The sequence below is a fragment of the Triturus cristatus genome, chromosome 3_2, assembly GCF_964204655.1.
Source record: "Triturus cristatus chromosome 3_2, aTriCri1.1, whole genome shotgun sequence".
Taxonomy (NCBI): Eukaryota; Metazoa; Chordata; class Amphibia; order Caudata; family Salamandridae; genus Triturus; species Triturus cristatus.
In genome coordinates, this window is record NC_140584.1 from 526,655,046 (window position 1) to 526,671,604 (window position 16,559).

Here is a 16,559-nt window from a genome sequence, read left to right on the forward strand (position 1 = left end):
CTCCCATACACTCACGGGATTTCCTTTTGCTTTCTTCATCTGAAAGAGATCAATATTGTCTCCCATAACTTCTTTCGAATGGAGAGGATGTATGCTAAAATGTTCATAAATTTCTTCTTCCTTTGACTTGTCCACTTTTTCAATTTGTCCAGTTGGTGTTTCTGTGTGTTCTTGAAAATCTTCTTCTTCTTCTTCTTCTTCTATATAAATTGATTCATACCATTTGTTATTTTTTTTCAAATACAAATTTGCTCTTTGTACTTTCCGCACATCTACCAGCTCCTGCCAAATCTTCTTATTCTTTGTAGGTACACCATTAACCAGAATAATTAATGGTTCAGTTTCCAAAGTATCCGCATCAATAGTTTCCATATTTTTTTTCAAATCCAAGGGCAAATACACCACTCTACCTTTTAAACCTCTCAGTAAATCTGAAGGAGGTAATTTACCAGTTTTGGGCTCCATACGTACTATGGTCTGGAACGGATGAACACATTGAATGAGTATAGACTCATATGTATTTAATTCAGAAAGTTCAGCAGGAATAGCATCCAATTCTAAATTATTATGTACAGCTCTGGTCGGCATTCTATTTTCCTCTAACTTGTTGTAACAGTATTTACAAATACGCTGATCTTCACCCAATTCAAAACAATTTTCAAGAAATATATATGTGGCAAAATCCATCCACTTATAATTATCTTCATTTTCACTCTTTCTGTAGAGATCAACATTCCTAGTTTGTTTTCTATAATGAGTTCTGCGGCAACAAATACAAGTAACATTTGGTCTTTCATTAGAGACTATTGCAAATTTTGTTATGTGATCATTAAATGTGTTACTTACAGAGGGTTCTACATTCTCTTCCACTTCTGCCTCATTTACTGTGTCCTTCTCTGCACTGTTTTGTTCAGTACCAAAGTAACAAAACTGAATTTCATCAACAACCTTCTCTACATCTGATACCGTTCCTCGGAACAGAGCCCTATTCAATTCATTTAACTTTATTGCTGGACTTTTGGCAAAATACAACCGTCTCACAAACTTTCTCATTTCAGTATGATGAACAGCCAGCATCCTAAAATGATGGAAAACACTATTGCACACTTTTCTAGATAGACAAGCAAGAGAATGACCCTGCAAACCAGTATTCTCTCTCACTCTGCATGGATCCAGACTTTGAAGCACCTTAATCTTTTGTTTTACACTTTTTTTACTATATTCTCTTAGAAACTCTCGAAATCTGTCAATAGATTCCTGACGCACAGTGCAAATACTACTACAATTCCAAGTGTACACTGGGGCTTTAGGACGTCTCCCCATTGCCTCATCTGCCATCACTTGTACCTCATCTCTTGGAACCATTATCTCCTTCTCCATTATGCAACCATTTTTTACTTCGTATGAACGACCTCTGGTGTCAACTGCATGCAGCAAACTATTACTTTGAAAATAGCTCTCTTCATTAAAAAAAGGTTCACTACTTGAACTATGCATCCACTTTCCTAAAAACACTTTACAAAAGTTTGTCCTGTTCACTACTCTTTTGCTTTTGCTTTGTGATTTCAGTACATTAACCATTTTATCTAATGTACGCATCCTATTCAAAATTAATATGAATAGTTTCCTTTTTAATTCTAATGCTTTTGCTGCAATGGCTTCAATTTCTTTTTTTCTCTTGTAATATTTTGCCTTTTGCTTATATTTCTTTACATCCTTTATCAAATTGGACATAACTCTTCTCTGAAACATTTTTCTACGTATCTCTTTAAACGCTGTTTTTCTGTTTATGTTAAACTTTTCAATTGCAGAAGGTATATTTGCATTAACTAAATTCTCAATTTTTTGCTGTTCTCTATGTTTTGTTACATTTTTCCGAGGACAGACATTTTGTACATTTTTGTTTGTTTTGAATATTTTGTTAAGAAATTGTTTTTTCTGCTTACCAGAAGATTTTTCTTTTTCCCAACATGAGCATCTTCTACTAACTTTGGTCCTCCAGTTGTCTTCAAATATAGTTTTTTTTTTAGCGTTTTTTGAACTCGAGATTTTGTAGGCATCTTAAATTTTGTTCACTGTTCTTCAGCAATACCTGAAAAAAACTAAAAAAAAAATCCTTTATTGTATTTAAATATATTACTACATTTGTTTTCACAATAGTCACAAAACAAAATTTCTTTGCCAATTTGAATGCACACAAACTGCTCATTTTTTTGGGCAAGTGAAAATCTCTTTTACAAACTGTCACATTATGAAACCACTTTTCAGATTTTTTAAAAAGCTCATGTCCACAGTGCTACACTCCAGCAAGGGCAACCAGCCTTAGTGAAGCTCAATGTATTTGCATTACAGACTGAAACCTGAAAACCCCACTCGCTTGTAAATACTTTGCATGACTATACACGGCAAGCACATGGGTGTGTGCTAAGACTCTGCTTCTTCCCCCAAAAATTCGCTCCCCCTTTCCATCTAATGCAACTGTGAAATCACCAGAGCAAGACGCAATAAATCTCTGCCTATAATTCCTCTATGCACACAGAGTCATGTTTTCACATTAGTCCCAAAACGAAATTTCTTTGCCATTTTGAAAGCACACTTACTGCTCTTTTTTTTTTGGGCCGAGTGAAAATCACTTTTACAGACTGACACATTATGAAACCTTTTTTAAAAATTTATTTAATTGCACATGTCCAAGCTGTTTTTTTTTCAGACCACCACCATGTGTATTCTCTGTGTCTGCCTACACTCCAGCAAGGGCAACCAGCCTTAGTGATGCTGAATGTATTTGCATTACAGACTTAAACCTGAAAACCTCACTGGCTTCTAAATACTGTGCATGACTATACATGGCAAGCACATGGGTGTGTGCTAAGCCTCTGCTTCTTCCCCAAAAAATTCGCTCCCCCTTTCCATCTAATGCAACTGTGAAATCACCAGAGCAAGATGCAATAAATCTCTGCCTATAATTCCTCTATGCACACAGAGTCATGTTTTCACATTAGTCCCAAAACGAAATTTCTTTGCCAATTTGAAAGCACACTTACTGCTCTTTTTTTTTCGTGCCAAATGAAAATCTCTTTTTACAATTTGAAATCACTTTTACAGACTGACACATTATGAAACCACTATTTTTGATTTATTTAATTGCACATGTACAAACTGTTTTTTTTTCAGACCACCACCATGTGCATTCTCTGTGACTGCCTACACTCCACCAAGGGCAACCAGCCTTAGTGATGCTGAATGTATTTGCATTACAGACTTAAACCTGAAAACCCCACTGGCTTCTAAATACTGTGCATGACTATACATGGCAAGCACACGGGTGTGTGCTAAGCCTCTGCTTCTTCCCCCAAAAATTCGCTCCCCCTTTCCATCTAATGCAACTGTGAAATCACCAGAGCAAGACGCAATAAATCTCTGCCTATAATTCCTCTATGCACACAGAGTCATGTTTTCACATTAGTCCCAAAACGAAATTTCTTTGCCAATTTGAAAGCACACTTACTGCTCTTTTTTTTTCGGGCCAAGTGAAAATCTCTTTTTACAATTTGAAATCACTTTTACAGACTGACACATTATGAAACCACTTTTTTTTCTTTTATTTAAATGCACATGTCCAAGCTGTTTTTTCAGACCACCACCATGTGCATTCTCTGTGACTGCCTACACTCCACCAAGGGCAACCAGCCTTAGTGATGCTGAATGTATTTGCATTACAGACTTAAACCTGAAAACCCCACTGGCTTCTAAATACTGTGCATGACTATACATGGCAAGCACATGGGTGTGTGCTAAGCCTCTGCTTCTTCCCCCAAAAATTCGCTCCCCCTTTCCATCTAATGCAACTGTGAAATCACCAGAGCAAGACGCAATAAATCTCTGCCTATAATTCCTCTATGCACACAGAGTCATGTTTTCACATTAGTCCTAAAACGAAATTTCTTTGCCAATTTGAAAGCACACTTACTGCTCTTTTTTTTTAGGGCCAAGTGAAAATCTCTTTTTACAATTTGAAATCACTTTTACAGACTGACACATTATGAAACCACTATTTTTGATTTATTTAATTGCACATGTACAAACTGTTTTTTTTTCAGACCACCACCATGTGCATTCTCTGTGACTGCCTACACTCCACCAAGGGCAACCAGCCTTAGTGATGCTGAATGTATTTGCATTACAGACTTAAACCTGAAAACCCCACTGGCTTCTAAATACTGTGCATGACTATACATGGCAAGCACATGGGTGTGTGCTAAGCCTCTGCTTCTTCCCCCAAAAATTCGCTCCCCCTTTCCATCTAATGCAACTGTGAAATCACCAGAGCAAGACGCAATAAATCTCTGCCTATAATTCCTCTATGCACACAGAGTCATGTTTTCACATTAGTCCTAAAACGAAATTTCTTTGCCAATTTGAAAGCACACTTACTGCTCTTTTTTTTTAGGGCCAAGTGAAAATCTCTTTTTACAATTTGAAATCACTTTTACAGACTGACACATTATGAAACCACTATTTTTGATTTATTTAATTGCACATGTACAAACTGTTTTTTTTTCAGACCACCACCATGTGCATTCTCTGTGACTGCCTACACTCCACCAAGGGCAACCAGCCTTAGTGATGCTGAATGTATTTGCATTACAGACTTAAACCTGAAAACCCCACTGGCTTCTAAATACTGTGCATGACTATACATGGCAAGCACATGGGTGTGTGCTAAGCCTCTGCTTCTTCCCCAAAAAATTCGCTCCCCCTTTCCATCTAATGCAACTGTGAAATCACCAGAGCAAGACGCAATAAATCTCTGCCTATAATTCCTCTATGCACACAGAGTCATGTTTTCACATTAGTCCTAAAACGAAATTTCTTTGCCAATTTGAAAGCACACTTACTGCTCTTTTTTTTTCGGGCCAAGTGAAAATCTCTTTTTACAATTTGAAATCACTTTTACAGACTGACACATTATGAAACCACTATTTTTGATTTATTTAATTGCACGTGTCCAAGCTGTTTTTTTTTCAGACCACCACCATGTGCATTCTCTGTGACTGCCTACACTCCACCAAGGGCAACCAGCCTTAGTGATGCTGAATGTATTTGCATTACAGACTTAAACCTGAAAACCCCACTGGCTTCTAAATACTGTGCATGACTATACATGGCAAGCACATGGGTGTGTGCTAAGCCTCTGCTTCTTCCCCCAAAAATTCGCTCCCCCTTTCCATCTAATGCAACTGTGAAATCACCAGAGCAAGACGCAATAAATCTCTGCCTATAATTCTTCTATGCACACAGAGTCATGTTTTCACATTAGTCCCAAAACGAAATTTCTTTGCCAATTTGAAAGCACACTTACTGCTCTTTTTTTTTCGTGCCAAATGAAAATCTCTTTTTACAATTTGAAATCACTTTTACAGACTGACACATTATGAAACCACTATTTTTGATTTATTTAATTGCACGTGTCCAAGCTGTTTTTTTTTCAGACCACCACCATGTGTATTCTCTGTGTCTGCCTACACTCCAGCAAGGGCAACCAGCCTTAGTGATGCTGAATGTATTTGCATTACAGACTTAAACCTGAAAACCCCACTGGCTTCTTAATACTGTGCATGACTATACACGGCAAGCACATGGGTGTGTGCTAAGCCTCTGCTTCTTCCCCAAAAAATTCGCTCCCCCTTTCCATCTAATGCAACTGTGAAATCACCAGAGCAAGACGCAATAAATCTCTGCCTATAATTCTTCTATGCACACAGAGTCATGTTTTCACATTAGTCCCAAAACGAAATTTCTTTGCCAATTTGAAAGCACACTTACTGCTCTTTTTTTTTTCGGGGCAAGTGTAAATCACTTTTACACACTGACACATTATGAAACCACCATGTGTAACTACAACAAAAACAATTCCCATTTCTATTATTCATTTCTTAAGTTACCACATACATACCCTCTCAAACTGTAAACTCACCTTTAAAATTAGTTAGTTGTGAAAGAAATGTGACACTCAAACAGCAGATTATCAGAGCCAGGATCTCTGTTGTGTTCACCTCTCTCCTCTCAGCAGAACCAGATAATGGCAAACTTTCCCTCTATTTTTCCACACATATACATGTAAGTTTCAAATCTCAGTGCTTCCCCCTTTTTTTCACATGTAATCACACATTTCTATTGGTTGAAAACGAACCCTTTTCCAAAAGTACCCTGCCCCCAACTTGACTTCTGCCTAGTACCCTTCCCCCAACTTGACTTCTGCCTGCTACCATAGCAACAGCTCATGGAACACTGCTGTGTGCAGTTAGGTCAGAAGTTCGACACACAATGTTTCAATTCCACAGAGCAAGAGTGCTTGACTTTTCAAACCTAACAGCAAATCCATAGTACTGTTCTTTGGTTACACATTTTTTTGTACCAATACAAAACATGCTTCTATTAATTTTCACATACAGCCTAGTTTTTATTCTAGAATGGTATGAAACAGCCAATCAGTTCTTTTTGTTTTAAAAAAAATATGTATGCCTCCATTTCCAAACTGTCTTTCTTTTCATATTGCCATTCTACTGAAAGACACCTCCTGAGTGCATCCAGTTCTCCTTTGAAGATGTTCACAGTGTGGATTGTAGGGCACAGCTATGTCTTCTGGAGTGAAAAGTATGCAGAGAAAACAGATATGGTGAGAGACCTTGCTTTGCCAAATGTAGACATTAAATGGATTGGTCAGAGAGGGTTAAAGTGGCACCAATTGATGCCATTGGTGAAATCCTTCATTCAAATCCAACACCCTGACCTCATAATAGTGCACTGTGGTGGCAATGACCTAGGCACTTTGACTGGGGTAGGTCTGGAAATGCTTATGAAGGACACCTTTGCACAACTGTTTTCACTTTTCCCTAAAACTGCCTTTGTGTTTTCCAACATATGCCAAAGGCAAAAATGGAACTGGTCCAATCATTTCTGTCCACAGATTGACAAAGCAAGAAAGCACGTCAACAAATCTGTTTCTGCTTTCCTCCGTGACTATGGTATGGGTGCCATTTACCACAACAACTTGCGTTATGACATGCAAGACATTTATAGAGGAGATGGTGTGCACTTCAATGATGAAGGGAACAGAGTCTTCCTCTTGAACCTTAGACTCTGCATCGGTACTTACTTGTAGGTACCACTAAAAAAATGACTTCATAAACACAACAGCTCTTTTTAGAGCTCCCTAATTTCTAAACTCTTAAATCTGCTTTTCATTTATCTATTTTTATTTTTTTTACCGTACGCTTACCGTAAGCTTACCGTACGCGTACCCCGTGAATTTTTTTAAAATCAATAAATGTTTTTTTTGTACTTTTCTGTCCTTCTTTGACCCCCTTACAAATGTTAGGGGGTCTGTAACTCTCCTCATTGCCCCCTTTCCTTGTTTTCACTCTTTTTTTTCAGAGTGAAATACACAAAATGGCGGCCGCCGCTTCCTGGTTTCGGCCGATTCGAATGTTTACTAAGATCTAACCGCCAATCAGAATCGCGCTCGCGCACGCCGCCGTACGCTTACCGTAAGCGTACGGTAAGCGTACCGTAAGCGGGCTCAGATATATATATTGATTTAAAGGCTATTTTCTCAGAATCTACTGAACAGATTTACACCAAACCTACAAAAGGCACTTCCTTGACCTAGGGACTACCTCTCTGCCAAATTTTGAGTAATTCTGTTCAGCCGTTCGGGCTGTAGCTCGTGCCTTTTGTAGGTTTGGTGTAAATCTGTTCAGTAGATTCTGAGAAAATAGCCTTTGAATCAATATATATATCTGTAAGCGCGCAGAGTGCGCGCTGGGTGCGCGCACCTTGCCGTGCGCTAGCGCAATTCTGATTGGTTGTTAGATCTTAGTAAACATTCGAATCGGTGGAAGTCAGGAAGCGGCGGCCGCCATTTTGGCTATCGCATAAAGAGGAGGTGATAATCAAAGGGGGAGCAGTTGAAAAGGGGGCAGAGTGGGTAGAAATAGACCCAGTAGGCATTGTAAGGGGGTCAAAGTAGGACCTTGTAGGGCAAAAAAAAAGAATAATATTTTGTAAAAAAATATCGCCGAGTGCGCGCACCCTGCGCGCACCCGGAAAAAAAAAAAAATAAAAGAAATTTTAAAAAAATTGCATTTAAGTGTTTAGATATAAGGTGGCTCTAAAAAGAGCCCTTGTGTTTATTGTTTGTTTTTCGGTACCTACAAGTAAGTACCGACGCAGAGTCTGAGGTTCAAGAGGAAGACTCTGTTCCCTTCATCATTGAAGTGCACACCATCTCCTCTATAAATGTCTTGCATGTCGTAACGCAAGTTGTTGTGGTAAATGGAACCCATACCATAGTCTCTGAGGAAAGCAGAAATAGATTTGTTGACGTGCTTCCTTGCTTTGTCAATCTGCGGACAAAATTGGTTGGACCAGTTCCACTTTTGCCTTTGGCATATGTTAGAATATACAAAGGCAGTTTGTGGAAAAAGCGACATCAATTGCACAAAGGTGTCCTTAATAAGCATTTCCAAACCTACCCCAGTTAAAGTGCCTAGATCATTACCACCACAGTGCACAATAATAAGGTTAGGCTGTGGGAGATGTTGAAAGGTTTTCACCAAAGGCATTAATTGGTGCCACTTTAACCCTCTCTGACCAATCCACTTGATGTCTACATTTGGCAAAGCAAGGTCTCTCACCATACCTCTTTTCTCTGCAAATTTTTCACTCCAGAAGACATAGCTGTGTCCTACAATCCACACTGTGAACATCTTCAAAGGAGATCTGGATGCACTCAGGAGGTGTAATTCAGTAGAATGGTAAAAAGAAATGAAAGACAGTTTGGAAATGGAGGCATACATATTTTTTATAAAAAGAAAAAGAACTGATTGGCTGTTTCATACCATTCTACACTAAAAACTAGGCTGTATGTGTAAAATAATAGAAGCATGTTTTGTATTGGTTCAGAAAAATGTGTTACCAAAGAACAGTACTATGGATTTGCTGTAAGGTTTGAAAAGTCAAGCACTCTTGCTCTGTGGAATTGAAACATTGTGTGGCGAACTTCTGACCTAACTCCACACAGCAGTGTTCCATGAGCTGTTGCTATGGTAGCAGGCAGAAGTCAAGTTGGGGGAAGGGAACTAGGCAGAAGTGAAGTAGGGGGAAGGGTACTTTTGGAAAAGGGTTGGTTTTCAAGCAATAGAAATGTGTGATTACATTTGAAAAAAAGGGGGAAGCAGTGAGATTTGAAATTAACATATATATGTGTGGAAAAATAGAGGGAAAGATTGCCATTATCTGGTTCTGCTGAGTGGAGAGAGGTGTAGAGAACAGAGGTCCTGGCTCTGATAATGTGCTGTGGGGTTTTGAGGTTTCAGTCTGTAATGCAAATACATTCAGCATCACTAAGGCTGGTTGCCCTTGCTGGAGTGTAGGCAGTCACCCAGCATACACATGGTTTGTGGTCTGAAAAAGCAGTCTGGACATGTGCATTTAAAAAAATCTGAAAAGTGGATTCATAATGTGTCAGTCTGTAAAAGTGATTTTCACTTGCCAACAAAAAAGAGCAGTAAGTGTGCATTCAAATTGGCAAAGATTTTTCGTTTTGTGACTAATGTGAAAACATGACTCTGTGTGCAAATAGGAATTACAGGAAGAGATTTGTTGCGTTTTGCTCTGGTGATTTCACAGTTGCATTAGTAGGAAAAAGGGGGAGTCTCTCAAAAAAAAACAAAAAAAAAGAAAAAAAAAAAACCTTGGGTGCGCGCAGGGTGCGCGCACCTAAAAAAAAAATTTAAAAAAAATTTTCACAAAAAAAATTTGTTTGGTTAAGTTTATAAGTGGCTCTTAAAAGAGCCCTTGAGTTAATGGAGGGAAACAGGAAGAGAAAAACGCAAAAAAAGAAAAAACATCTATGGCCTAGTGCATGAATGCGCATCAAATTTTCTCTGAAGGAGATCAAGACTGGTCTCCCCCACAGAAATAAGAGAACCGCAATCAGTGCACCGTGTAGACAACCTCGCCAAACAAGGTGGACCAACAAGAGGTAAAGAAACAGGTGAAGGCACCATCGCAGCTGAAGTGCTCCCCTGAGCTGCCGAAGATGTGCTCGGCTGAGCTGCTGCTGATGTCGTCGGCTGAGCAGGTGGAGGGTTTTCTCCAGAAGCTCGACTATAAGATGCTGGGTGCATTTTGTAAACATGTCTCAACATAGTGTGAATGCTAAAAGAATATTTCTTGTTAGGATTCCCACGAGATAAGACTTTTTTACAAAGTACACATGTAACTTTTGGTGCATTTACCTTTTTCTCATTCTCAGGAAAAGTAAAAAACTGCCATACAAAGCTGTCCTTCTGCTTCCTGTTCCTCTGCCTCTCAAGAGTGTCCTGCTCACTGTCTGAAGTAGGTTGCTGTTCAGCCATTGTCTCTCAACAACAGAATAGCTCCTTCTCCAAAGGAATCAGAACTAATAATGAGGGGAGTAGGTGTGGTTTGGGAAGAATCTGGAACAGAAAGTACTTCAAACCAATCATAAGTGATGATTCTTGATCACATGACTTGCCATGAGGGGATTGGGTGTGGTATTGAAACAATTAGAAACTGAAAGTAATGATAACCAATAAGAAATGTTGTTTTATTATGTATAAACCCGAGGTGCGCGCACTGCGCAAGCTCCGTGCGCGCACCCCGTGATGACGTATGCACGAACGCGTAAACGCGCAGGTGCATACGTCATATACGCGCACCTAGCGCGCATACGTTTAACACGCGTATACGCGACCGTTATTGCGTGTAATTTTAGCGTATGCGGAAGTAAACCGCGTCGAGGGCGTAGGACGCATGCGTACGTACGTACGCATACGTACTGGGTGCGCGCTCCCAGCGCGCACCAATAAGTATATTTGCGTACGTAAATAACGTACGCCGGAATTCATAAAAAACATACGAAATAGTACTAGGTGCGCGCTCAGAGCGCGCACCCCAAGAATTTATAAATAAAAAAAATAAAAAAAAAAAAGAGGACATTAAATAATTAAAAAAATTATAAAAAAAAAAAAACAAATTGAATTATTTAAAAAAATAATTTAAAAAAAATACAGATAATATATAAATGAATATAAAGTAATTTTATTTAAATAAAAAAAAATATCTTTAATTAAAAATACATAACTTAGCATATAAAAAACCATACAAATTCTCAGAAAAAAACATAGGTTTCAAAAACGAAATATTTAGGGATTAGCATTTAAAAAACCTTGCAAATTCACTGAAAAAACCATAGGTTTCACACACGTTATAGTTAGGAATTAGCATTTAAAAAACCTTGCAAATTCACTGAAAAAACCATGGGTTTCACACACGTTATAGTTAGGAATTAGCATTTAAAAAACCTTAGAAATTCAGTGAAAAAACCATAGGTTTCACACATGTTATAGTTAGCTGGACATTTTACTCGTAAAAAACCAATGAAATTGCCCCGTTATAGTTAGTTCAGCTAACTATAACTCGCACGCGCCCGCAATGCACTGCTGATGACGTCACATATTACATCACTCATGACATGGTCAGTGACATCACTCATGACATCACTGATGACATCTCAAATGACATCACTGATGACATCATCCTTGTGATAGAGTGGCAGACCTCCTCTCACCCTAATATAACCTTTGATACACACATTCAATAATAGAGACTAAAATTTTTAAAACAATGGACATACCAATACCAGTTACAACAACCTCTTCAGTAATTCTAAGATTCACATACACATTCACTCATTCACCAACAGTCCTATACAGTCACTCATACATGTACTCACTCATCATATGTACTCATACACCTATACATCCAGTTACACAATGCCACTCATCCATAGAGTTACTCACACACATAGTCACTCATACTAATAAAGAATCAAACATACTTTTACTTGCATATACAGTTATACACACACCACCACACTTACTTCTACGGAAACTTACACATACTTAGTCTTTTAAACAATCACTTATAGAAACACATACTTATTCATACAGGAACTCTTTCAATCTCTCACTCTCACATATACTCACTTATATACACCAATAGTCACATATACTAGTTTAAAACATATGTAGTTACTCATAAAGACACTATTGAGACAGTCATTCACTCACTAACACACCCATACACACACTCATCCACCCATACAGTCCTGCACACATGCTGTCTTCAACACATACAAACAGTGAGTGACTCATTCATGCACCTATGCACTACATAATACCCCCCACCGAACCATGCAGACACTCAGACTGACACTCAAAAAACCAACTAATAACCTATATAGACACCCATGTAGCTACTCACCAACCCATGCAGCCACTTATACACAAAGTGAGAGACTGATACAGATATTTACATATTTAAACATTACTCACTAAGCCATGTATTCACTATGATACACTTAATCAGTCAGTTACACAATCAATTTTTCAAAAACAAATCATCCATTTAGACACTTATATACCCATTTATTCTTCCATCGACCTTGAGATATACATATATAAAACATATTTAATTTTCAGAAAAACACACATTCACTGGATGATGTCATCAGTGATGTCATTTGAGATGTCATCAGTGATGTCATGAGTGATGTCACTGACCATGTCATGAGTGATGTAATATGTGACGTCATCAGCAGTGCATTGCGGGCGCGTGCGAGTTATAGTTAGCTGAACTAACTATAACGGGGCAATTTCATTGGTTTTTTACGAGTAAAATGTCCAGCTAACTATAACATGTGTGAAACCTATGGTTTTTTCACTGAATTTCTAAGGTTTTTTAAATGCTAATTCCTAACTATAACGTGTGTGAAACCCATGGTTTTTTCAGTGAATATATATATATATATATTACCTACAGTAGGTAGCTATGGTTAGGACCTTGTTTCTATTCAAAAAGCATTTATTCTATTCCCAATAACTTTGGCGCCGGTTGACGAATCATCACAAAATTTTCAAAACTAGTGCAGCGCTCCGGTCAGCTCCTATCTTGAAGGTTTTGGGGTGATTCTGCAAGCGGGGGCCGAGAAAAAAGGGGGTCCCAAAATGTGCTTTCTCCATGGTTTTTCCCATAGGAACCTTTGGATACGACTACAGCCCGAACTGCTGAACGGAATTACACCAAATTTGGCAAAAAGGTAGCCCTTGGTTCAGAAAGAGCCCTTTTTGTCAAATGGTGTAAATCCGTTCAGTAGTTCCTGAGATATTCAAAAAATAGAGGTCAAAAAATCAATTTCCCATAGGAAACTTTAGACACGGTTACAGCCGAAACTACTGAACGGAATTACACCAAATTTGGCAAAAAGGTAGCCCTTGGTTCAGAAAGAGACCTTTTTTTTAAATGGTGTAAATCCGTTCAGTAGTTGCTGGGAAATCAAAAAATAAAAGTTTCGATATCTATGGCCGCGGTGGATCCGTGTACCCTGCCGATCAAGAACTGCATTCTAATTGGCTGTCAACACTCCAAACCGGGAAGTGTTGGCACCCATCTTGTGACTCGGTAGAACTGAGTCACAAGAAAAGAGTAAAAGAAACACAAAAAAACAAGAAAAGGGGGCAGGGTAGAAACTCCCTGAACCCCTAGGCCTGTTCAGGGGGTCCCACAAGGACCCCAGGGCCCCAAAAACTTTTTTTTTGTTTTTTTTAAATCGGCCGAATTCACGCTGGGTGCGCAAATCCAGTCGAGAAAATACGCTTAATTGAAGCCTCCGGGTGGGCCAGGTCCCGGGGGCAGTTGTGGTAAATTTAAATTACCTAGACTTAATTTATGCGGTAAAGTTCAATAAGAATAACTCAGTAAAAATAAGAGGCAGAATCCGTGGTATTTGGGGTTATAAACGGGAATTTATTCCTTACAAAGGAATTATGGTTCGAACCAGGCAATCGAGTTCCGTCACCACGAAGGTTCAGGAAGGGATCAGCAATACATTATTGACAGGTTATCATATTTATAGGAAAATGCATTACAGTAAAGACATATGCAGAAGGCGTTACAGCTGAGAAGAGAGATAAGAATACACATACGTAATAAAAAAGGCGTTACAATAGGCGTGCATAAAGGCGTATACTAGAAACGTCATTATGATGATGACACAAGTGGGTGGATCCATAAGAGAATCCTGCAAAGTCAGCAAAAATACATGGCAGAGATGCGCGCGCAGCCGCATGACGTGTGATTGACGTGTAACTAGAGGGTGAAGGGAAGTCGACATTTAGCCCTACATGAGGAGACAGAAGTCTGGGATGTCAGGACAACCTAATCCCAAATCGTATCTAATATCTTGTGTTTAAGGAACTATATTATCTAGAAGGAAAGGTCTTTTCGGACAGAGCCTATTCTATACTGACTGCTAGTGCGTGTACAAGCGTCTAAGTGTCTACATGAGATGCGAGGGGGCATGGGCCTACCATGGTAACGAAAGTCATGAATTACTTGCACGGAGACAGTAAGGCCGGGCCCTTTGCTCTGCAGCTGGAGGGATGTTTACCTAAGCTACTAGACAGGAATGCATTTCTCGAGGAGCGGAGCAGATAACTTGAAGGCTGAATACAGTTTTGGCAGGCAACAGGCCGGGCTAGGCACCGTTAGCCGCGCAGGGAGTAAGACAAAGTTCATGGATACAGATACAGGTCCAGGCTGGAGCATTCAGAGGCAGGAGCAGGAAAAGCTCGATGGCAGAATTCAGGGCCTACCTTGCCAGAGCTGGAAAACGTGAAAAGTATACCATATAAAGACGGTGGCAATGCATACTTAGGAACGGAATATCTGACCCATTCATGGCAGATCTGAAAGAGGACATATTAACGTTGGACACAATTGTATTTGCGTCTTCATAGCTTGAAGTGGAGGGAACATACATGTACTTGTAGCATGTACATGGAGCCGTTGGGGTCTAGATAGGGGACACAATTGATCATAAAAATTCATATTTCCTCATTCCCTCCTTGTCCCCTACGGACCCTTCATGAAATATCGATCTTCAGGAATCCATCAATCTGTTCATGTAACATCATTTGCTCTTCTTTCTTCTTCCGGGATTTTGAATGAAAACTTGAATGTGGAATACACGATGTGGCACACAGGCCGCAAATCGCTGGTCCACATTGTAGACACAGGCAACAACTGAATACTATAAGAAAGCCAATACCTAGGAAGGATAGGACTTTCCATCCCCAGGCTGACAACACGCTCCAGAACCAACCGGACCATGTCCAGGTGCCTGGATTCTGATGTATCTGGTTTGCAATCTTGTGAAGACGAGTTATGGCTTTATATACGGATGGCGCGTTTTCTGGAATGAAAACACAGCAACTTGATCCGATGACCCTACAGGCTCCGCCCCTATCGGCTAGGATGACGTCAAGGACAAGACGATTTTGGAGAACAACAATCCGCATCGCAGACTGCTCCTCTGTTAAGTTGCCTAGGGCAGAGGTAGTTTCATTCACTACTGCTTCAAGGGTTCTGGTTAATCTACGTATCAGTTTACTATTTGAGACCACACCTATGTAAGGAAAGAGACCTTTATTGAAGTCTGTATATTGTTCCCATGCTGTTTCAGTGTAGTCAACAATCGGGATATCTCTCTGGGGTCTATGGTGTACTAGATTGGTATTTCTATGATAATCAGGAGGGGCTAGAAAAACAGGTGGCAGAAGGAATGCAATGTAACAGGTACCATCCCAATCTAGAGGTAGGCGTATATATGCGGTATGACCACATATGAAGTAGGAATGACGGGAAGCTCTAAATGTAGACTTGCCTTGATCATTGAATTCGATCACAGTCGTACATTTACTATGACCCAGGTGTACTGAACCATTCTTTCTTACACATAATTCACCTTTGACTGGAAATACTGACATAGCAGGCAAGACTAGTGCAGCTTCAGATTCAACATTCAGAATCATGAGGTTAAGCGTAAAATTACCTAATCCATATACTTCATTTTCTAGGTCAGTTCCTGTTCTTTTGGGAAGTCCCTCCTTGTTAGGGTAACAGGCTTTAAGCAAAACTAAGTTCAGGTTTCCCCATACCCAGTTGCTCTGGTAAACTACAGTGTTTGAATCTAAAGAGTTAATCAAACTAAACCATGCTCCACAGGAACCATTGTGTGTGAACGGGTACGGAAAGAGAGGCAGAACTCCTTTGTATTTCTGATAGGGAGGGAGTCGGCCACATATCCAACAATTTGTAGCATTGCTGGTCTGATGGAAATGATGTAACATACTAATGAATGTGTTGTTGCGCAGTGCAAATCTATAGGACAACTCATGTGGAGGTAGTTCACTAAAAGAGTGTTCGGCAGTAACATTGTAAGCAGAATAAGCACGCTTGAAAATAGGATAGTACATGTGCAACAGTATACTTGCAGCAATAATAAAAAGACTTAGAAAAAACATAATCAACAATGTCACTATACAGTGACTATGAAGTGATTTACAGTATGCATGTTTCTTGAGCTGTTTCTGTCTATTTCTCTCTCTAATTCGGTCTAGAGGATACAT